This window comes from Macaca mulatta, chromosome 18 (genome assembly GCF_049350105.2).
Source record: "Macaca mulatta isolate MMU2019108-1 chromosome 18, T2T-MMU8v2.0, whole genome shotgun sequence".
In the NCBI taxonomy this organism is placed as follows: domain Eukaryota; kingdom Metazoa; phylum Chordata; class Mammalia; order Primates; family Cercopithecidae; genus Macaca; species Macaca mulatta.
In genome coordinates, this window is record NC_133423.1 from 3,631,740 (window position 1) to 3,655,261 (window position 23,522).

The 23,522-nt window shown below is 43.5% G+C and overlaps 1 long non-coding RNA gene across 1 annotated transcript in view; it reads right to left on the reverse strand.

The window, feature by feature from the left end:
• Positions 1–3,451: 3,451 nt before the first annotated feature.
• The window catches only part of LOC106994562 (uncharacterized), a 45,854-nt gene continuing 25,783 nt past the window's right edge, over positions 3,452–23,522 (reverse strand). Inside the window, exons 4-7 of the long non-coding RNA XR_013408319.1 lie at positions 15,509–15,550; positions 14,359–15,150; positions 10,426–10,608; positions 3,452–3,565 (exon numbers count right to left, since the gene is read on the reverse strand). This is a non-coding gene — a long non-coding RNA (uncharacterized LOC106994562). The remainder of the gene's footprint in view (positions 3,566–10,425; positions 10,609–14,358; positions 15,151–15,508; positions 15,551–23,522) is intronic.

Consider the following 23,522-nt stretch of genomic DNA (forward strand, 5'->3'; position numbering starts at 1 on the left):
AACAGGATTCAAAACTTAGAGAAAGACCCACAAAAATATGCTTAATTGATTTTTGATGAAGGTACAGAAGCAATTAAACAGAGGGAGAATATTCTTTTTGTATCAGGCAGGGTTCAACCAAAGAGGCAGAAAGAGTAGGAGATATTTAGTAAGCATATGTTGCAAGGAGTTGGGATTAGGCAGCTAGCTGGTCATGTCCAAAATCCATGGTTAGGCATGAGCTGGTGCTGGCCCATAAGTAGGGTTTCTTCTTCTCCAGGGAGCCCTCATCTCTGCTTTCAAAGCCTTTCAGCTGATTGAACCAGATCCACTTGGATTACCTAGGATAATATCCCTTAGTTAAAGTCAAGTGATTATGGACTTTAATCACAAATAAAAAACCAATACCTCCATAACACTAAATTAAGATTTGAGTAAATAACTGAGGACTGTAGAGTATCCAAGTTGAAACATCCAAAAGAACATCGCACTTTTCAACATGTAATATAACATATGGACATCCATAGGCAGCAAACATGAGCCTCAACCTAAACCTCGTAACACACAAAATTAACTCAAAACGGATGATGAATTTAATGTAAAATGCAAGTTTAGAACCACTAAACTTGTAGAAAACAAAAAGAAAAACCTTCAGGATATAAGACTAGGCAAAAAGTTATTGGATCTGACATTAAAAGCAGAATCAGTAAATGGAAATATTGATAAATGACTCTTGGTAAGTATTAAAACCATTTGCTCTGTGAAAGCCCATGTGGAGATGATGAAAAGAAACACTACAGGCTGCAAGAAAATCTCTGCAAACCACCTATCCAACAAAGGACTAGTCTCTAGAAAATATTAAGATCTTTCAATCTTTAACAGGAAAAACAAACAATTCAACTGGAAAACAGGCATAAGACATGAACAGATCTTTCACCAGAGGATACACAGGTGGCAAACATCATTAGCCATCATGAAAATGCAAATAAAACTGCAGTAAGATATGACTCTACACCAATAGAAAGCTAAAATTTAAAAAGTCACCAAATGCTGTTGAAGAGGTGGAGGAACTGGGTCACTGGCATACTGCTAGTAAGAATGCAACAGGGCTCGGCCACTCTATACACAGTTTGGTGATTTCTTATAAAACTCAGTGTTCCAGAAAAATGAAAACTTACATTCACACAAATGCCTGTATGTATTAGTCTGTTTTGATGCTGCTATAAAGAACTGCCTGAGACTGGGTAATTCACAAAGGAAAGAGGTTTAATTGACTCTCAGTTTAGCATGACTGGAGAGGCCTCAGGAAACTTGCAATCATGGAGGAAAGTGAAGGGGAAGCAAGGCAACTTCTTCACAAGGCGACAGGAAGGAGAAGTGCCAAGAAAAGGGGGAAGAGCCCCTTATAAAACCATCAGATCTCATGAGAACTCACTCACTATCATGAGAATAGCATGGGGGAAACTGCTGTCATGATTCAGTTACCTGCACCTGGTCTATCCCTTGACATGTGGGGATTATGGGGATTACAATTCAAGATGAAATTTGGGTGGGGACAGAAAGCCTAACCATGTCACTGTAAATGAATGTTCACAGTAGTTTTGATCATAATAGCACCAAACTGAGAACCCAGATGTATCTTAACAGGTAAGTAGTGAACAAGCTGCAATGCACCCCTATCACGGAATACTACTCAGCAATAAAAAGAACCTGCAGACCTCAATGAGTCTCTAAAGACTTATACTCAAAGAAAAAGCTAATCTTAAAAGATTACATGCTGTGTGATTCCATTCAAATATGATTTTTGAAATGACACAATTTTAGAAATGGAGAACAGAATAGTGGCTGCCCGGGATAGGGATTTGTTGTGGGGGGAGGAGCATGGCTGTGACTGTAAAAGGGCTATCAGCAGGATCCTTTGGAGCATTTTGACTATGGTGGGGTGGATGTGATAGAATTAGATAAACTAAGTACACACACACACACGTAAGTATAAGCAACACTGGGGAAGTCTGAATAAGATGGTTTGAGCCTATCAATCAGTGTCAATATCCTAGTTCTGATACTATACAATAGTTTTGAAAAATGTTACCATTGGGGAAAAGTAGGTGAAGTATAACTTCTTAAAACTACATGCTTGTCTATAATTATTTCAGTAACAATTTCTAGTAAAAAAAAAAGAACCTATACCAAACATTAAAAAATTATCTTTACATCCTTATGCAAAACTATGTTTATCTGTAATTAGATGAATAAAAATTTTAAGTAAATGATTTAGAATGTAAAAAGAGAAAGAAAGCCTTTCATCCTTTTCTGTAAAGGACACACCTTCCTTTTTCACCAGCCACTAAATTTTACTAAGGGCAGAGGATTCTCCCTGCTTACCAAGGGACTATGACAACTCTCTTGTCAATTAACCTGAACATCAATCCTGCTATTTTGTCTGGTTTTCCTTGACTTGGGAGGCTGAAGAAACAATGTCCAATAGCTACAAGGAGCTGACATCTGCAGAGCACTGTCTGTCTCACAGCCACAGTGCTAAGAGCTTTGTGTGCCACATTGCACTTAACAATCATAATGGCTAACAATCAGCAGGCACTTCTTTGTGCCAGGCATGCTTCACACATGTTACCTTATGCTTCACACACGTTATCTCATGCAATCCCCATTCAAGCCCTAAAAGGTGAGTACTCCACCCAAGACAGCGTGGAGAAGTTGGTTGGGCACAGTGCAGGGCAGGGGCCCCCCGCACAGACCTTTCTGACCTCGCCGGGACCTACGTGCATGGGAAGTGAGAGGGCTGGCCTCCCTGTCACCATCGCTGTGGTGTGTGGTCAAGGACCTCAGGCCTGTTCCAGGGTGGTTCACAGGGGGGTTAGGGACCTTCAGTCAGGAGGCCATGTGCTCCCACAGGCTCCACAGGCAGGTGGCCTCTGGCAGAGCGGGTCACACCTAGGTTTCCCAACATCCTCACAGTCCATAGGCCCAGCCCTGAGCTGATCTGATTAAGGAAGGAAGCACAATGGATTGCCCATGCCAACACCCCACTGCCGGAAACCAGGGCATGGCCAGCCCTGACATTCTTCCCCCCAAGTTTTCAAATCCAACTTCCCCATTTAACAGGCTTTCCGACAAGGAGGAAGTTGCCACCACTCTCTTCCTGGCTGAGATGGCACAGTCACAAGGATTACAGGAGACCACGCTCGTAAATCTCTAAGCACACAGGCAAGACCTTGGAGAGCACTCAAGGTCAGCTTTTCAAAAAATCACTTCAAAACAATTGAATGGCATTAAATGTTCTTTCTTATCATAGAAAATTAAAAATTGAGCTGGGCCTGGTAGTTCACACCTTCCATCTCAACACTTTGGAAGGAGGATCTCTTAAGCCCAGGAGTTGGAGACTAACCTGGGAAACATAGTAAGACCCCATCTCTACAAAAAATAAAAAGTTAGCTTGGTGTGGTAGTACATACCTGTAGTCTCAGCTACTCCGGAGGCTGAGGTGGGAGGATTGCTTGAGTTCAGGGGGTCGAGGCTGCAGAGAGCCATGACTGCACAGTGCAGTCCAGCCTGGGCGACCGAGACACTGTCTCAAAAAAGAGAGAGAGAGAGAAAGAAAGAAAAGAAAATTTAAAATGGACAGGACTTGGCATCAAGATGAGACAAGGCCACAACTGTGATGGGATTTGAACCACATTTTGAAGGCCTGCAGGTGGTTAGTGTGGTGGTCTGTGTTATTGTATGGTTATTGGAATACACAGCAGACCCTAAATGAGACTGACATTCTTCCGCAAGTTTCACATAATATACCTGTTAAGTGTATTCAGCATGAAGATTAATTTTTAAATCAAGCACCATGCGTTAAAATTCTATTTTGTGACTTCTATGAGGGTGAAATGTAAGCCTTCACCATTTTCAGATTTGCTCATACCTTACCTTCCTTTTCACCCATCATATGGAATAATGAAATGACAACTAACAGCCACCAAGAGCCCTGAAGGTCTTCCCCCTCGAGCTGTCTCTATCCCCAAGCATCACTTCTGCGAGGTCTTGGTAGAAAAATAATTGAATGCATTAAGCACAAATGTGGACATATTTGACAACAATTACTTACATGTTTGTTGTCAATTTTAATCTCCATTAACAGTAAAGAGGCTACCCAGGTGCCAGCACTGCTCCGGGCAACTCATATATCCATCAGCCACCACACCAGGCCACTTCAGAGCGAGTCCCACAGTGCCTTCCCATGCAAGACTCGGTTGATGAAAGGGCATTTAAAAATGGAAGAATTTGGGAATGTAAATTAGTTCAACCATTGTGGAAGAAAGTGTGATGATTCCTCAAAGATTTAGAACTGGCAAAATCATTTGACCCAGTAATCCCATCACTGGGTATAGACCCAAAGGAATAGAAATGATTCTATCATAAACATACATGCATGCATATGTTCACTGCAGCACTATTCACAATACCAAAGACATGAATCAACCCAAATGCCCATCAATGATAGGCTGGATAAAGAAAATATGGTACATATATACCATGGAATACTGCGCAGCCATGAAAAGGAATGAGATCATGTCCTTTGCAGGGACATGGATGAAGCTGGAAGCCATTATCCTCAGCAAACTAATGAAGGAACAGAAAACCAGATACTACATGTTCTCACTTATAAGTGGGAGCTGAACAATGAGAACACATGGACACAGGCAGAGAAACAACACATACTGGGGCCTGTCTGGGGAGGGTGAGGGGGAGAGCATTAGAATAAAGAGCTAATGCATGCTGGGCTTAATACCTAGGTGATGGGTTGATAGGTGCAGCAAACCACCATGGCACACGTTTACCTGTGTAACAAACCTGCACATCCTGCACATGTAACCTGGAACTTAAACAATAAAAAAATAAAAAACATGCTTACTGTCTTTCTTTGGTGATTGAAAAAGGACGCATTTGTGTGCCAATGCTTGTAGAACATTTACATCTATATTCAACTCTCTTTCATTGACCTTGGGGTTTGCAGGAAGGTGGAGCAAAGATAGAGAGGACTCCTAGGAAGACACGGACTCACTGCTGCTCACTGGTTGCTCTGGAGATGCTCTGTCAATCAAGGTAGCTCTCAAGTCACATAGAACCAGGAAATAAGGGTTCTCTGGGTATTTTTCCTTAGCTGAATGCTAAGCAAAGGCTGAAGTGTAGAATTCTATCACTTCCATTTATCTTTTAACATCCAAGTTGCTTGTCTTGGTAACAGAATTAACAAGAGTGGTCAACTCCAGTCAATAATAATTTAATTGTACATTTAAACATAACTAAAAGAGTATAATTGAATTGTTTGTAACACAAAGGATAACTGCTTAGAGAATGGATACCCCATTCTCTGGGAGGTGATTATTACATGTTGCATGCCTGTATCAAAAAATCTCAAGTACCCCATAAGTGCATACACCTACTGTGTACCCACAAGAATTAAAGAATTAAAATGTAAAAAAAAAAGTGGTTGAGAAAGCAGAGAAGTAATAATCGCAGGCTGGACACATGTACCCTGCACAGGGGCAGCTGCACAGAGCTGGTGCATGCCCAGGGGTTTTGAGGTCACGTTAACTTTCTCCTGCTACAAAGTCACATGATATAAATCCTTTCCAGAAAGACTCAACTTCCCAAAAGACCTAACATCGTAAAAGAAACTTCTGCATTGGTGCTTGTAATATATTACTCACTATTATCTGAGGGCAACTTCTCACCAGCCGTTTAAAGAGAGAAGAGACAATGGATTACGTACTGAAAAATGCACCCATGCTTTAGGTAGAAAGTAATTATTTGATTTTCAATAATAATAATTATTCCTAGAACATGTTTTTAACTTTTTCAAACAAGAACTTATGATTTCTTACTATTGCCTCAAACTATGATCCAGTCAATCATAAAACTGGCCAAACTATTGAGCAGCAAGTGACTGTTTCAACAAACATATTACAAACTTGACATAATCGCAGGCCAACAGCTAATTATTCTAAGGGATATCAAGTAAGCAATACCAAAGAATGACACTAGAAGCTGCAAATGCAATCGACTTCAACAATGAACTTACAGAAATTACTAAAATTCAGGTTGGAAAAGTGGGATAGCCTCTGTTTCAGATGTTCCTGGCGTGAAGGTGTACTGGCCTGAGCCTCTCCCATGGAGGGGTAGGGAGTCCTGGTGCCTGGGTCCCGGGCAGCACTGAAGGGGGAGAGAAACTCTGTTCTTGCCAGACGACAGTCTGGGTGTTGACCAGTGTCCCTGGTTCTCATCATGTGGGAGACGTGAAGCTGCCCAGATTGCCTCTGGGAAGAGGCAAGACAGTCATTGCCATGGTTAAGGTTTAAGCCTCAAGTAGTTAAAATGAAAAAGTGACTAAGTCATAACCCTGCACCATTCTCAGCATAGAGCAGCTCAATTAACATAACAATTTCTTATCTGAATGGGAAATAAGCCATGAGTCTGGGGAGCATGCAGATTAAGAAATATGTCGAGGTATCATCTTTTTTTTTTTTTAATTATACTTTAAGTTCTAGGGTACATGTGCACAACTTGCAGGTTTGTTACATATGTATACATGTGCTGTGTCGGTTTCCTGCACCCATTAACTCGTCATTTACATTAGGTATTTCTCCTAATGCCATCCCTACCCCATCCCCCCAACCCCATGACAAGCCCCGGTATCATCTTTTTAATGCCACAGAGCTTTCAAAAATTATGATTGACTGCAGATGTAACGCTGGCAAAACTCAGAAATGTCAGGATTCTTGGCTTCAATGTGTTAAATGATGAAGCTAAAACCCTCAAATTCTTTCTAATTAAGAAGTATCTGTATTCGATTCTTGCCTTCCAGTGTCCAGGGGTTCCCTTTAAGACTTGAATTCCCCGATTCATAAACATGAACAGTTGATCTGAGAGCAGACAGGCACTGGGGTACAGGTGTCGAGGGATCGGCAAGGCTCCGTCATTAGCTCAGGGACCTGCTCTGTGCACACTCCCAGCAGAGAGCATCTCAACACTTAGGAAAATTCAAGTTCCTATGTGTCTCCAACCTTTTGAGTGTTCTTAAGTGACTAAAACAAGAAATAATAAACACGTGAATCCTGAGGACCTTATTGAAACCTGACACTGAGTAGAAGAATTCTCTGGTAACACTAAATCATCAAAATATTTGTTTCTTTTTTGATAAGAAACAAACAAACAGTCTTGTAGCTCAGGAGCATTAGGACTGTGCAGTCCAATAGATGCGGGTTAGGACTGTGCAGTCCAATAGATGCGGGGTAGGACTGTGCAGTCCAATAGATGCGGGGTAGGACTGTGCAGTCCAATAGATGCGGGGTAGGACTGTGCAGTCCAATAGATGCGGGGTAGGACTGTGCAGTCCAATAGATGCGGGGTAGGACTGTGCAGTCCAATAGATGCGGGGTAGGACTGTGCAGTCCAATAGATGCGGGGTAGGACTGTGCAGTCCAATAGATGCGGGGTAGGACTGTGCAGTCCAATAGATGCGGGTTAGGACTGTGTAGTCCACTCAACACGGGTGAAGACCTGCGTCTACAGCCATCAGTGGGGTTCATGCAGAAGCCTTTGAGGCAATGCATACACCTAAAAGTTTAACTTTTTTCTCATTTCCTTCCTATGAGTATCTTGACAGTAAAAAGGAATGGAAGCATCTAAGAGTTTCTGTAAATTCACAACTAGATACATAGGCAGCCTCCAAAAATGGAAAGAGCTTTTGTTGTTGTGTTTAAGCTGAAAAGGTGACTGTTTGGATTTTGCAATGTCTTTTTTCTGGAAACAGAGTCATCAATATTCCCTTCTCGCTACACCTGCCAGGACCCAGTCACCCTCTCAGTGTGGGTTCTGCATTTCTAGGGTGGCCTAGGAGAACCCAGGGGTGAGCAGAGACCATTTCAATGGCAAAATTTTCAGAAATTATTAAATAAGATATTCTGACAACGAATTCTCAACGCCATGGGGACTGGGAACTCTGCACCATGTCCCTCACAGGCACCAAACAAGAGACAGTCCTGGTCACTTAGGCTCTGGAGACACAGTAGCTTTCGTAAGCCTTTTCCATGTTTGTGGGAGCCCATGCCGTGGAAATCCACTTAGCACCGGGGAGGAGGAGGGGCCCTGCTTAGGCCAGGAGTCTTGTGTCTTCCTCTCATAACCCAAAAAGAATAAACTCAGAGTCTGTGGCAGATCTGGGAATCCTACCTTTTATAAACCTTGTTAGATTTATACATTTGTTCACAGATGACTGGAATTGGCTCAAAGCAGAGATGCCGCCACAAACCCACACTAGCTGCAATGAACACAGTGGAGGAAACATTTTTCAGATGTAGCCTCTAGTGCTCTTCTGACTTAAGATAATATCAAATAATGGAGGAAGGGGTACTGGGGAGTTTTCCACCTGTTCTCTATTAAGGCCAGACTACTGCTGATAATACTATTTCTTTAAAAACCCACCTGACTAAGCCCTACCTAACTAATATAGGAGTGGGCCTCTCATTCTAATTGTACTGCAGAATTAACCACCGTTGATGTTACAGTGTCAATGGGAAAGCGCGCGCCACGTTCCAGCCAGGTGTCAGGTGCAGACGCTCCTGCAGCCACCCTCAGCAGGCCTCCCCTTCTGCCTCCTTCCCTCTTTACCGCATTGCACAGGCCTCGGTGAGTGTGGGATCTGGGGTGCGAGGAAAAGCAGGCCCTTGATTGCCATTCCCAGGTTCTTGCTCCCAGCTGTCAACTACCCAAGAGCCTAACCCCTGACAATTTAGGATTAGTCAGTAGACACAGAAAGTAAGACTTCTCTCCAGGGAATTTGAGTTTTATTTAAAACTCCTAGGGAGTCCACAAAGTAGACTCATGATGCAATGATAAACAACAGGATTCCTATTTTGTATGGGAGTTTCAACCACCACCTCCCCAAATCAGGCATTTGAGGGGCCCCTTACTGACGACTCCAATTGTTATGCTACTAGATTTTTAACTTGCCAGAGCCACTTTTAATCTTAGCATCTGAGATAATTCAGAATGCACTGTATGATTGCAGGTGCTATTGAATGCTGCTATTCTATTGCATATTATTTACATACCGAATTATCTATTGTGGTAATTTATTAAAGTATTACCTATTTTATGGTATGTAATTCTGTAATCCATTGTATGTGATTGATTATACCGACTACTCTACATCATTGTTTGGAAAAAGCAAGCCTGTGATAAAAGTGGGCAGATTGAGTAGGGTCCAGAGGAGCATGGCAGCGGAAGTCGGAACAGAAGTGCATCAGTATCACCCAGCCACTGTGCTTTACTGAACTATAATTACATTAATGAATTAAAGTCAGCAGAGAAGCTGCACTTTTGCAGAGGGATTTAAAAAACTAGCACAGTTTCTAAGACCTCTTTCAGTCAATGTTTGTGAGAAGTCATCAAGTAGAGAATTGTAATTCTAAAAGAACAATGACATCTTCCAAATTTTAAAAATAGCGAAGAATTTCAAGGAGATTGGAGACAGAGAACATTAATGTTGCTAATTGAATGTGTAATTACCACATGTTTTCCCTCAACCTGATTAATCAGATAAGCAACTAACAAGTACATGGCAGAATCACACTCTCTCCAGCTTTAGACATGGGCTGGGGGTGCTGAGTGAGCACCGATTTGACTTCTTCCTCTTTCAAATAAGGAAATGGAGTGGCAAAAAGTTGTCATTTTCCCATGATCATGAGCATTTTGCTGAGTGCTGAAGGACAACAATGCAATCATACATATTTAGGAGTCTTTCCTCCTAAGAATTTATACAGGAGTCAAAAAGACCCACTATCTAATGCATAGTAACTTAAAAACAAAATTGTCATGCTCCCCATAAAGACTCTTTGGTCAATGATGGACCACGAATACAACAGTGGTCCCATAAGATTACAATAGAGCTGAAAACCTATGGCCTGGTGACATCGTAGCTATTATACCATCATAGTGCAATGTATCGCACATGCAAATCTATGATAAAGACACAGGCTGGGCACTGCAGCTCATGCCTGTAATCCCAGCACTTCAGGAGGCCGAGGCAGGTGGATCACCTGAGGTCAAGAGTTCAAGACCAGCTTGGCCAACATGGCGAAACCCCTTCTCTATTAAAAATACAAAATTAGCCAGCATGGTGGCACATGCCTGTAATCCCAGCTACTCAGGAGGCTGAGGCAGGAGAATTGGTTGAACCCAGGAGGCGGAGGTTGCAGTGAACCAAGCCCATGCCATTGCACTCTAGTCTGGGTGACAGAGAGAGACTCCATCTCAAAGGCAAGGCAAAGCAAGGCAAGGCAGAGCAGGGCAGGGCAGGGCAGTGCAAGGCAAGGCAAGGCAAGGGAAGGCAAACATACATTGGTTTGCCATGGACATATTTCTGAAGAGTGATACCTCCTTAAGAAGCTCCTCCTGCAGGTCCGTCAGGAGGTGTCTGGAGAAGACGTTGTCACGATAGCTCCACGTGTGTTATGGCCCCTGAAGAGCTTCCTGTGGGACAAGATGTGGAGGTAGAAGACGGTGACACTGATGATCCTGACCTATGTAGGTCTAGGCTGATGTGTGTATTCGTCTTAGCTTTCAACAAAACAGATTAAAAGTAAAAAAATATATATATTAAAAATAGTAAAAAGCTTATAGGATAAAAATATAAAGAAAATATATTTTCACAGCCGTATGTTTGTGTTTTAAGTGACGTTATTATAAAAGAGCCAAATGTTTTTTAAATTAAAAAATCTATAAAGTATAGAAAAATGAGGTGCATTTATTATTGAAGAAAAAAGCTGTTTTAAATACATTTAGTGCAGCCTGAGTGTACAGTGTTTTTAAAGGCAACCGTAATGTATGATAAAGTCCTAGGCCTTCACATTCACTCACTCCTTACCTACTGACCCACCCAGAGCAACTTCCAGTCCTGCAAGCTTCATTCATGGTAAATGCCCGAGACAGCTGTATCATTTTTTATCTCTTACACCATATTTTTACTGTACCTTTTCTATGTTTAGATACACCAATATTTACCATTGTGTTACAAGTGCCTACAGTGTTCAGTGTAGTGACATGCTGTTTGTGGCCTAGGAGTGATTGACTAGACCATATAGCCTGGATGTGCAGTAGGCTGTATCATGTAGGCTTGTGTGAGTATACTCTATGGTGTTTGCAGAAAGATGAGATCACACAACAATGCATTTCTCAGGACTATGCCTGTTGTTAAATGACTCCTGACTATATGCCAAGTTGTCTCTACAAGACAATTTTCTTAGTCCATTTTGTGCTGCTATAAAGCAATACCTGAGGCTAGGTAATTTACAAAGAAAAGAGGGGTTTTGGCACTTCTACACTGCTGGTGGGAATGTAAACTAGTACAGTCACTATGGAAAACAGTGTAGAGATTCCTCAAAGAACTTAAAGTAGAACTACTATTTGTGTTTTGTTTTGTTTTGTTTGAGACAGAGTCTCGCTCTGTTGCCCAGGCTGGAGTGTAATGGCACCATCTCAGCTCACTGCAGCCTCCACCTCCCAGGTTCAAGTGATTCTCCTATCTCAGCCCCCCAAGTAGCTGGGACTACAGGCATACACCACCATGCCTGGCTAATTTTTGTATTTTTGGTAGAGACAGGTTTCACCATGTTGGCCAGGCTGGTCTTGAACTCCTGACTTCAAGTGATCTGCCTGCCTCAGCCTCCCAAAGTGCTGGGACTACAGGTGTGAGCCATGGCACCCGGCCAAAAAGAAGAACTACTGTTTGATCCAGCAATCCCACTACTGGGTATCTACCCGGAGGAAAATGAGTCATTATGTGAAAAAGATACTTGCAAACACATGTTTATAGCAGCACCATTTGCAATTGCAAAAATGTGGATCCAGCCCAGATGCCCATCAGTCAATGAATGGATAAAGAAACTGGGGTATATATACATATGATAGAATACTACTCAGCCATAAAAATGAATAAATTAATGACATGGCATTTGCAGCAACCTGGATGGGACTGGAAACCATTATTCTACGTGAAGTAACTCAGGAATGGAAAACCAAATATATATGTTATCATAAGTAGGAGCTAAGAGGATACAAAGGTATCAGAACGACACGACGGACTTTGGAGACTCAAAGGGGAAAAGGTAGAAAGGGGGCAGAGGATAAAAGACTACAAATTAGGTTTAGTGTGTACTGCTTGGGTGATAGGTACACCAAAATCTCACAAATCACTACTCAAAGAACTTACTCATGTAACCAAATACCACCTGTTCCCCAAAAACCTCTGGAATTTAAAAAAAAATGAAATGACAAAACCAACATAAAAATAAAAAATCTCACCTTGAATTGTAATAATCCCAACGTGTCAAGGGCAGGTCCAGGTGGAGATAATTGAGTCGTGGGGGTGGTTTCTCCCTCACTGTTCTCATGATAGTGAATAAGTCTCATGAGATCTGATGATTTTATATAAAGGAGTTCCCCTGCACATGCGCTGTTGCTTCCACCATGTAAAACGTGCCTTTGCCTTTCCTTTGCCTTCCACCATGATAGTGAGGCCTCCCCAACCACGTGGAACTGTGAGTTCATTAAACCTCTTTCCTTTATAAATTACCCAGTCTCAGGTATGTCTTTATTAGCAGTGTGAGAACAGACTAACACAATCCTACAAGGCAGAGAAGGTCAGAGAGGAGCCAGATACATGTAGAGACAGATCCCAAGGGTATACTGGCCTTATAACAACCTGCTTTCATGGGAACTAATCCATTCCTACTACAACTAATCAACCTCACCAGAAATTGCTACCAAGAGAATAGCACCAAGCCATTCATGAGGGATCCACCCCCATGACCCAAACACCTTCCACTGGGCCCCACCTCCAACGCTATCCCACACTGGGGATGCATATCAACATGAGTTTTGGTAGGACAAACTCAAACTCTAGCAGAATATTACCTCATTAATGGAACATTATCTCATTAATAGACCAACAAAACTGGATTTTAATATTGACCATGAAATGACATATTAAGCAATGAAAAATCTGTTTGTAATTTTTATAACAACAATGTTAATTATTAATATTGTTATTATTGTATTAATATTAGTATTATTGTTTTCTAGAACTATCTATTCCAGGTTATTCTTTAAGTTCTCATTCAGCTTGATTGTTTGTGGCTAAGGAAGTTTGATCATGATTGCATAATGGTTTTTTTAAAAATTTCTCCAATTCAACTGAAAATAATTTAATTCCATGTCAGACAAAATGCTACATAAAAATTCATGTTTTGTAGATAGTTGAGAAAGAATCTGTGATGGCCAAGTTTGTAATGGCATTAGATGAACTAAGAACAATTTTGACTTATACTCCATTATCAAGAAGTTTGAAATACATTTGTCTCTTACCATAAGAAGAGGGCCATCATGTTTATATCAATCAGGTTAGTGCATGAGACCAAGTCTTGTAGTCTTTTTAACACTGCAATGGTTTCCATACTACTAGAGGTAATTTATTACCATCTCGTGCCTTCAAGATAATGATTTCCAGAAATGCTCTCTGTACCCAGGCAGGATAAATGGTGATCATCTCCTGGACTTTTATATGTACACAGTTACCGTTCTCCAGTTATAGGTATAATTGATGGTTAACTTCTATATAATACTTGAATTCCTCTCTAATTTTTGTATACTGGCTACCTTTACCCACACCAATTATGATAGGCCAACTAGAAACATTCCGCAGAGGCGGTTCATCAGAACTGGGTATCTGCAGTGATAGTTCAGAGTACTCAGAGTTTCTGCTAATGCTGGTGGATTAACAGACATGAATATTAAGCTAAAGAATCTAACCTTACACACAATGGCACCAACAAGGTGAAGGATTTTTCTAGGATAAAAAGTCCCACAAAAACATATTATCCATATTTCACATGTTGTAAAGTTAAGGTGATAGATTTTTGAAGAACATCGAGATTCCTGGGAAACTAGAAAAGACTGCTTTTTGCACACACTTTGTTTTTTCATATATGGCACTGTTTTTGTAATTAGTACCTGAGTATCAGCTGGCATTTTATGATGTGTAGAGCTTGGAAGGGTCAGAAAAATGTGGTGTTTGTTCCAACCTAATGCATCTGTACAGATTTAAAACCAGGAATTTCTTAACATCGCCATCTGTTAAGCATCTCTTTTTTGGCACATTTAGCTCATAGACAATGAAGTACCTCAGCAATTGTTGCCTTTTGTGTAAGTAATTAAAGTTAGTCAATAACTAGACTCAGAAGGCTTACTTTTATTTTATATATTCTTTACTTCAGGTGCGTTTAACTTGGATTTACAATCTTAACAACTCACCTTGGGATGATTTCAGTGTCTCTAGGTCCCTCATGGACCAGATTTCACCGTGGCCTACCCTGGGCCAAGCTACCAACGTCTATGGTCTGTTTTATTGTAAAAACTTCCCAGATGGTTCATTGGCTTCCACATGTAGCCCTCTGTGGATGACTTTTGCACAGCTGGAGTTTCACTGGACAGGGCTCTCCTCTGCAATGTTGAGCCAAGGCTGGGACTGATGTAGACACTCCAGTGATCACTGAGCAATGCCTGCGAGAGCAGGAGGGGAAGCAGAGAACCTTGTCAGAAGCTGGAAGGCTCCTTGTTTCTGCCAAATCCTACTGCTTTCCAGCTAAAAACAAGGATTTTTTAAAAGAGAACATTATAAACAAAATAAGCAGAACAATAAATGAGACGCTGCATAGGTTTAGTGTAATTTGTTTTCCTTGTTGATTTTTACTATAAATGCAACCAGCAGAGTTTAACTGCACTCAAGTTCTCCAGCAATTGAGAGCACCAGCACTCGGCTACAGAACCTTGAAAGGACCCCAGGCCTATGCAGCTGCATGGTTTTATAGCAACCAGCTATTATGAGACCAGGTGGTGGTGCAGGAATCTAATGTGTTGCCCAGAGACGAGGATGGTCTAATCAAACACAGCTTAAATGAAAGACAATGAGAAGATTTCACCTAAAATCCTTAACAATGGGTTTCTTCACAGAGAGTTTGAAGTTAGCTTCCACGCACTTGGCGTCTGGTAGGGCTCTACTGAAAGCTCACAGCTCAGAGGTTTCTACTCTGAAGATGTACAGACCTGGAAGAGAATTAGAGTCATATGTTATTTTAATTAGATGAAAATGGCCCATAAATATATCATCTCTAGCTCTCACTTTCCCGTTCATCAGCAAGTCCTACGGGCTCCCAAACACACCCAGAATTCTTTCTTTGCCTCCTTCTTTGTTCCCCTAATCCGTCGGTTCTCATAGTGTGGGCTGCAGACACCTGAGAGTCCCTGGAGGAGACCTGTGAGTCCACAAGACCAAAACTATTCTCATCAGAATATTAAGATGTTATTTATCCTTCTTATTGTGTTGATATTTGTACTAATGGTTCCAAAGAAATGACAGGAAGAACTGCTCATTCTTTAGCATGATACGAAGCATGGCACTGACCTGCAGCAGTGATCATTGTCCTTTTGGCCCCCACAGACTTACCTGCAAAAGAAATGCCACTTCCGTTAAAGACTGTCCCTGAAGAAGCCGCATAAATTGTGAATTGTATAAAGCCTCAACTCTTCAATGCATGTTTTTCAATGCATGTTCAATGCACAAACTGGAAGGACACAGAGAGCCTGTCTGCTACAGATGGAAGTTTGCGGTCATCTCAGAGAAAACTTTACTCACGGGACGGTTTGGGTTTTTTGGTGTTTTTTTTTTTTTTTTTTTTTTCTGAGACAGAGTCTTGCTCTGTTGCCCAGGCTAGAGTGTAGAGGTGTGATCTCGGGTCACTGAAAGCTCCACCTCCCAGGTTCAAGTGATTCTCCTGCCTCAGCCTCCCAAGTAGCTGAGATTACAGGCACCCGCCATCATGCCTGCCTAATTTTTGTATTTTTGTAGAGATGGGATTTCACCATGTTGGCCAGGCTGGTCTTGAACTCCTGACCTCAGGGGATCCGCCCACCTCAGCCTCCCAAAGTGCTGAGATTACAGGCATGAGCCACCAGGCCTGGCCAATAGGACGGTTTTTACTTTGAAGAAAGATAGCGGACAAACTAAGGGAATCCAGACTTGAGTTTATGGCTGGTATTTTCTCAGAAATGAATGGAGGGAGCCATTGCCTCAAGGAGCACAACTGACACCGTCTCTTGCCAAGAACACAATTCGAGGTCTAGAGTGAAAATCTGAATTTCGGGAAATGTATATCTGCCTCTGCACACTCAACAGATTTCAGATACTTAAAGTGTTTTCTGATAAAATCAATGGGGATATTAGGGAATGTGATTTTTTAACGATAAAATTCATGATATATGTCAATATTTGGAAGATCTGCACAATTCAGTGGAGTTTTCTAAATGACAAATGCTTGATGTTATAAATGATATAATTGCAGGGGGACAAGATGAATTCAAAGAGTAAGAATGACAAACGAATTTTCACATAAAAAAGTTAAAAGTTTGTTACTGTGGTTTCAGATTTCATGTTGCAATTAATCATTAAGAAACTATCACTTGTCTAGTTTTGGTACAGATAAGGAAAACATCCACAATCATAGGAAAAGGTTATTAACTCTCCCTTTTCCAACTACTCATCTATGTGGGGGTGAATTTTCTCCATATACTTCAGCCAGAACAGATATCATGGCAGACTAAAGGCAGGGGCAGCTGTAAGAATCCAGCTGTCTCCTGTTAAGCTAGACATCATAAAAACGTAATAGTCACTCATCACTAATTGTTTTCGTTTCAAAAGATATAATTATTTTCCATAAAAAATAGATATTATCACTGTTTACATGCAGCAGGCTTATAATTATTGGTTTTAAATATATTAATAAATTATCCTGTTTTAATTTCTGAGAAAATAATTTCTCAGTCAATGTAGATAGATATAACCCACATAATCTCATTAAATTCCCATCACAGCCCTATGAACTAAATACTATTGTCCAATTTATATCCTGCAAGAGTAAAGGGGCCCATTATTAATGTAATTAGGATAAATTTGCCACTAAAATTAAATATGTTGATTGTAAAGACAAGGGCTGATCTGCCTTGATAAGATTTTCTCTTAAAACCACCTGCCTGCCTTGGTGAACATTCAACCATCAACTTTCTCGTCTACTCAGAAGCGGCATCTGCACGCACGAGCAGCTGGCCTTGGGGAACTGGCACAAGGATTCAGGTTCCCTCCAGAACAAGCGCTCCTCTTTTCTGTCCAGCAAGGTGTCTTGAGTAGAACTACCATGGCAACAACACATGAGGCTTGGAGAGTTCACACTTAGACATCTGATCCAAATCCCGTTGATGACAGCTTTGTGTCCTTCGGCTTCTCAGCCCTGCACTCAGCCAAGCAATAAGTCAGGCTGCTGGGTACCAGAAGGATCCCTGGTGAATTACAGCTCATTCACCAGAACCAGATGAATGGTCCACCTTCTTTATGAAGCAGAAAATGCCTCTCTCTGGCAAAACCCCATCTCTACAAATAAAAAATTAAAACATTAGCTGGGCACAGTGGGGTGTGCCTGTATCCTAGTTACTCAGGAGGCTGAGGTGGGAGGATTGCTTGAGCCCGGGAGGTCGAGGCTACGGTGAGCTGAGATGGAACGACTGCACTCCAGCCTGGACAACAGAGTGAGACCCTGTCTTGAAAAAAAAAGAAAAAGAAAATCCTTCTCTCAAAGCTACAAGGCTGAGAACAAAGCTCTGGCTTCTGCAGGAAGCAGCAACACAGCACGACGTGTCCAGGGTTGTTTCAAACAGTGATTCTAGATTTGGGGCAACTTTGTCTCCATGGGACATTTTGCCAGCCTGGAGGCCTTGGTGGTTTTCGTGATGGGTGTGGGTGTGGATGCTACTGACACCAGGTAGGAGGAGGTCAGGGACGTGGCTACATGTCCTGCAAGGCAGAGGACCCCCCCACAACACACACACACTGAGAAGGATACAGCCCTGCATCAGAAGAGCAAGGGTGAGGCACCCCGTTTCAGAACTGCCCTGCTCTCCAGACACCCCCTCTCTGCAACCATCCCTGCTGCTGGTGTGGCGCCCACCCCAGGAGTCCACTCATCAGGTCCCAGAGAATGTCTCTGGGGTCTGCATCTTCCATAGCATATGGAGTCCTGTCTAATTGCTAGTCCCTGCTCATCCAACATGCAGCAGAGTGCCTTGTCCAGAATGAGTATTTGATAAACATAAATAGTGGCTTAATAAATATTACTATATTATCTGTACCTCTAGTGTCAATAATCTTACAAAGAAATCGACCCACTAATAAGTTAGAGCCGCTGGATCCAATGGTAAGTTGGCATGTCCACACCAGGTATACCAGAAGTAGCACCAGGATAAAAATGTGAATATTCCTACCCCCCAAAAATAGGAGTGTGAACTCTTACATAAGGCATCTTTTTTAATTAAAAAATCTCAATGTAACCCAAAGAATAATTATTGAAAGGATAAACCAGAGTCCTAGAAACACTGCCAAGGATTTCTTCACTTGAGTGGAAGGAGACCACGCAATGATGGCCTCTCTGAGCGGCACCGTTGCCGGTCACTCTCACTTAGCTCTCCACTGTCTGATCAGAATCCACACACAGCTACTGCGAGCCTACTATAATTGCCAACTGTTCTAGAAACTGGGGATTTGAAACGTAAAAGACTCAGCGCGGCCCTCCAAGAGCTCACAGCCAGATGGGAATGTGAAGATAATTTTTCCCAGTGGGTAAAAGTGCTAGAGACCCCAAAGAATATGCGTCCGGCCACCGTGTGAGCTCACGTGATCTCGTTTTCTTTAAAGGCAGGGGCAGTGAGGAAGGAGACCGGGAGGGCTGGCATCCAGGTAGGAAACCATGGTGTTTAGATTGGATGGTGACAGACGCCAGGATGATGAGAAACGCTCAGAGCTGAGTCTGTTCTGAAGCCACAGTCCTCATCGGTGTGGTTCCTCCAAGTGCAGAACCCTTGAGAGAGGGGCTTCGCTCTCACTGAAACTGGGCTCTCCCTGCAGTGTGAGGCCAAACCCCAGGCCTTGGCAAAACCCCCTGGGTCAAGACTGCCCATCAGGCCTCGCAGGTGTTGGCCAGCAGCCTACCTCTTCACGCACCACTGGAGCACAGTTCGCAGCTCCTCAACGTTCATGTTCCCAAGGGCAGCAGGATGACAGTCACCCACCCCCACAACAGCCTTCTCACCACCTCTGCTGCAAATCCCGGCTCCCCGGCCACTAGCAAGGAACATGGGCCCGGTGTCCAGCCTCTCTCAGCCTCTGAGTCCTCATCTATAAAGTCAGCAGCAGAAAACTCACTCTCAGGATCATTCTGACAAACAGACAGCACATAAAGTGCTTGGTGTGTGCAGAGTGCTCACAGCCCTGCTCACGTCTCTCCTCCCCTCCGATGCCGTGACAAGAAAACCAGCTGCTTTGGCAGTGCAGGAGGGCCCAGCGCTCTGCTAGCAGCTGGCCATGTAACTCTGGACCTCCGGGGCCTCGGATGTCCGTGACCACCCCAAATGGAGGCAGTGCTGTCTCCTTCCAGGAGCACGAAATAAGGTATGAGTACAGCCCCCGACACAAAGAAAAGGATTCCTCGTGATGGTTATTAATATCTTACGGGCAGGACACATCTACCAACCCTGTCACCAGCAGGTTCAAATACAGCCATTCGATCAGCATTTATTTATCACCTTCTGGGCGATGGTGGGGCTGGGGGAGTCGGGGGGCGGGTGGTGCTGGCATAAATCAGTGAATGAGAAGGGTAAACACAGCCTTTAAGGAGACACATAAAACAGCAATTGAAAACAAGGTCAGAAAGCAGAAGGTTCTGGAACCACGGCTTATGTGTGCTGCGGCCTTGGGCAAGGTCTCTGACTTCATTTTTCTCAGCTGTAAAGTTTGTCATGAAGAATAAGTGAAAGCTCACCTATAAGTCGTGAAGCACACTGCCTGGTACCCAGAGAGAACCTCCTCCGTATTAGCTGCCACTGCAGTTTTCTTACACTTAAAGCTATCATTATCATTATTATTCAGGAGAAAGGCGATTGTTCGAGTTAGGACTTTTGCAGTTGGAAATTAAAGAAACTGATTTCATGTAGAGTAAACCAAATTAAACGGCCTGTCTTCACATGACCAGTGCGTCCTTGGTCGGGACAGACGCAGGCCCAGCTGAATCCAGGAACTGAGGCGACGTCTTTGGGATTCCTGGTTGCTTTGTACTGCTTTTATCATTTGCTCTCAGCCTAAAGCAATTCTTTTATACTCAGGTCACCTTTCTCTCTTTTAAAAGGAAAATAGCCTTTAAGATCTTCAGAATTTTATCTTCCAGTTTCCATGGAAGTTTTTTCAAACACACACAAAAAAATAAGACTTCTCCCTTCTCCTGTAGCTCCTCCTGATTCCAGGAAAGGACTCTGACTGCCCGGGCTGGGCTTCACACCCACCTGGGCTGATCCTTGGGTGGGGAAGAGCGGTGGGACCAGCCAGGTCCTGCAGTACAGGCTCCCCAGGGACTGTCGTAGCAGAATCCACTGTTGGCAACCCCATTTGAATCATTGGGCTGGGAGGAACGGTTCCTCAAAGGAAAGGGGTGGGCAGAGTGGTGAGAGGCAGATACAGAGCCCCCGGCGGTAATAGACACAGACAGCCATGAAGCTGGAAAACGGTACAATGAGGTCATGACACTCTAAATGAGAGAGGCAGATTCTCTGCTGGTCTTTGGGAAGAAACGATGAAAAACTTTGCCTAACTGTCACCCTGCAGGACTTCTGCCTCCCAAGGTTCACAGCTTAGTTTGAAAGTGACTCGAACTCCGGTAGGTTGCTCATTTCATTCCCAAGAATAAAATCATAAACATCTGGGCAGAAAGCTTTCTGTGGTCCACTTCCTAATGGACGTTGCATGAATGCTTGGCCAAAATTGAGTTAATTCTATTCTTAACATTCGAGTTAAAGTAGTTTTGTATTTCTTTATTTATAAATATCGCAGGAAATACTCAGTGAATCTTTGAATTGTCTTTTTTTACTTCAGTAAGTGTTCCCAAGTGCCTGCTGATCTGATTAATTCTACAATTAAAATCCAGGTCCCACAGAGCACTTTTGTGATCACTAGCCCAGTGAAATCACAGGGAAGAGGATAAAATACATGTGTCCCGATGTCCTTCATACCTTCTCAACGCGGACTTTAAGGCTTTTGCAGATAAATACGAAACATGCTTTGCCAACCTTCTACAAACACACAAAAGTCCCCAGACACTTTGTGATTGCAACACCACTTGGCATCTCATCTAGTGCCTGAGGCCAGCGATGGGAATGGGAGTTTATTTTCAAAGCTGCACTCCTTGTCCTGCCAGTTAATAAGCAGGTAAGCAGGGCCTTGCTTTGGCGGTCTCCACTCCACTCCTAAACCAGACGCCCTCCCCTTCACCCCTTGATCTTCTGCCCTCCGGTCCTTCGCCCTGGGACGCTCCTCCTGCTCTGCCTCACCAGTTCCTCAGGACCAGCCTTCCCCCAGTCTCACAGGGTGACCCCCTCCTCGGGGTGTTGAGGACCCCTGTGGAGCCTCCAGCATCTGTGCTTCCCTGCATCAAGGCACAGTGAAGGTTGCAGGATAATCGTCTGCTCACTGTCTCCTCTGCTAGGTCCCCTTGAGGGTCAGAACCTCGCCGCATCAGTGGATGTCACCCGGGAGGTGTTCACACTGTTCACTGGGCAGGTTAACTTATTCCACAAGTACCTGGACATGCAACCCTGAAGGAGGCGTGGTTCCGTAGGCCCTAGAACGTGAGCTCGTGCAATCCTCACGGCTTTTCCTGTTGGGTATTCGCCATTGCCTTCCCATTTTGCAGGTAAGGAAACCGGTGCAGAAAAGTGAAGCAAAAGCCAAAACCCCTCCCAGGTAGGAGAGGGCCAGATCCAACCCAGGCAGGGGCCCTAAAGAGCGACCTGCTGTGAGAATAAAGTTAAAGGACACACAAGGAGCTGTGCAGACGTGGCTGCAATGCACCTGTGCCCAGCACCATGGTCTCCTCCCTTCTAGAAATTCACCACAGCCCTGGCAGCCTCCCAGCCTGAGAAGTAGGCGTCACCTCATCGGGAAGCCACTCTCTGCTTTTCCAATTCCCAGGAGCCCCAGGTACCCTGTCCACTCATTTCCTTAGACATGGCGTTGGGCACACCGCACTCTGCAGAGGGGCCTTCCCGTGTCCACGCTGCATGACACCGTGCTCTGCAGAGGGGCCTTCCCACGTCCATGCTGCATGACTAAAACGCAGTGGGGTAGCAGGTCCAGGATCCTCCCTCAAGATGAGAAGAGCTGGCTATGCCTGGTTTATGGATAGTTTTACAGATCGTCACACACAGCCTTCCCGCGCCATTCTATTTCCATCCTGTGGAGATCCTGTGTGGAGGGAGCTTTATTCCCTTACACCCTGTTTAAAAACATGCTGATCAGAAAACTGTCGATCCTCTTTCTGCCACCGTAAATGAGTTCGTGTTTTCTAGAACTTTGCGTGCCTGGCCTCGTGCAGCGAGAGCTTCTCTGGGTCTGGCTCCTGTCACTCAGCACGATGACTGTGAGTTTCCTTCCTGCGCCGCATAGGTGAGGAGCTCGTCTCTGCTCACTACTGAGCACTGTTCACCGTGTGGACACGCCCGGGTGTGCATATTCCTTCACCTGTTGGGAGACAAAGGGTTGCTCCCTTTTGGAGATACTATGAATGTGGCTGCCATGAACATTCATGCGCAAAACAACCAAAACACTGACAACTCCTGCGAGGTCAGGCTCTGCCCTCCCACAGACATCCCCACCGCTCCACTGGAGCATCCTTCTACCACTGCCCTGGAGCTCTTCCCAGGCTCCTCAGCCTTTGTTTTAAATATGCAGGATACACTCCCACATCCTCTGAACCCTGTCGATCCTGGATGCCAGGAGCTTTGGTTTCCATCACTGGGAGAGGTGAGTCACCCCATCTCTGTCTCCGTAGCCACTGACCCACTGACTTTTATCATTGTCCCCCAAGAATTCTGTGAAAGTGATAACTACAGCCTGCCCTATGTACATGTGGACATCACACATATAACTACAGCCTGCCCTATGTACATGTGGACATCACACATATAAACACATACTTTTACACACACACAAAATCAGGGTCAAACAAAAAGCCAAAAAGAAAATGTTTAAGTGAGCACAAATGAAATCCATGTGGGATAATGCTAGGATGGAAAGAGATTCATAGTCATCAATACATACATCAGGAAAAAAGATGGGTGCTGAGTTTCAAAAGAAGCTAAGTGAGCAATCAGTAAAATTAGTAATGAATAAAGAAGCCCCAGAGAACAAGGGAGACAGAGACTACAGTGTTCACTGCAGCAGACTCTTTAACATTCAAGAGTGGGAAAACCCTGACTGTCCCTAGCAGAGGAAGACAGAGGCTAGGGTGTAGCCACGTAATAGCACACACGACAGCTGTCACGATGGG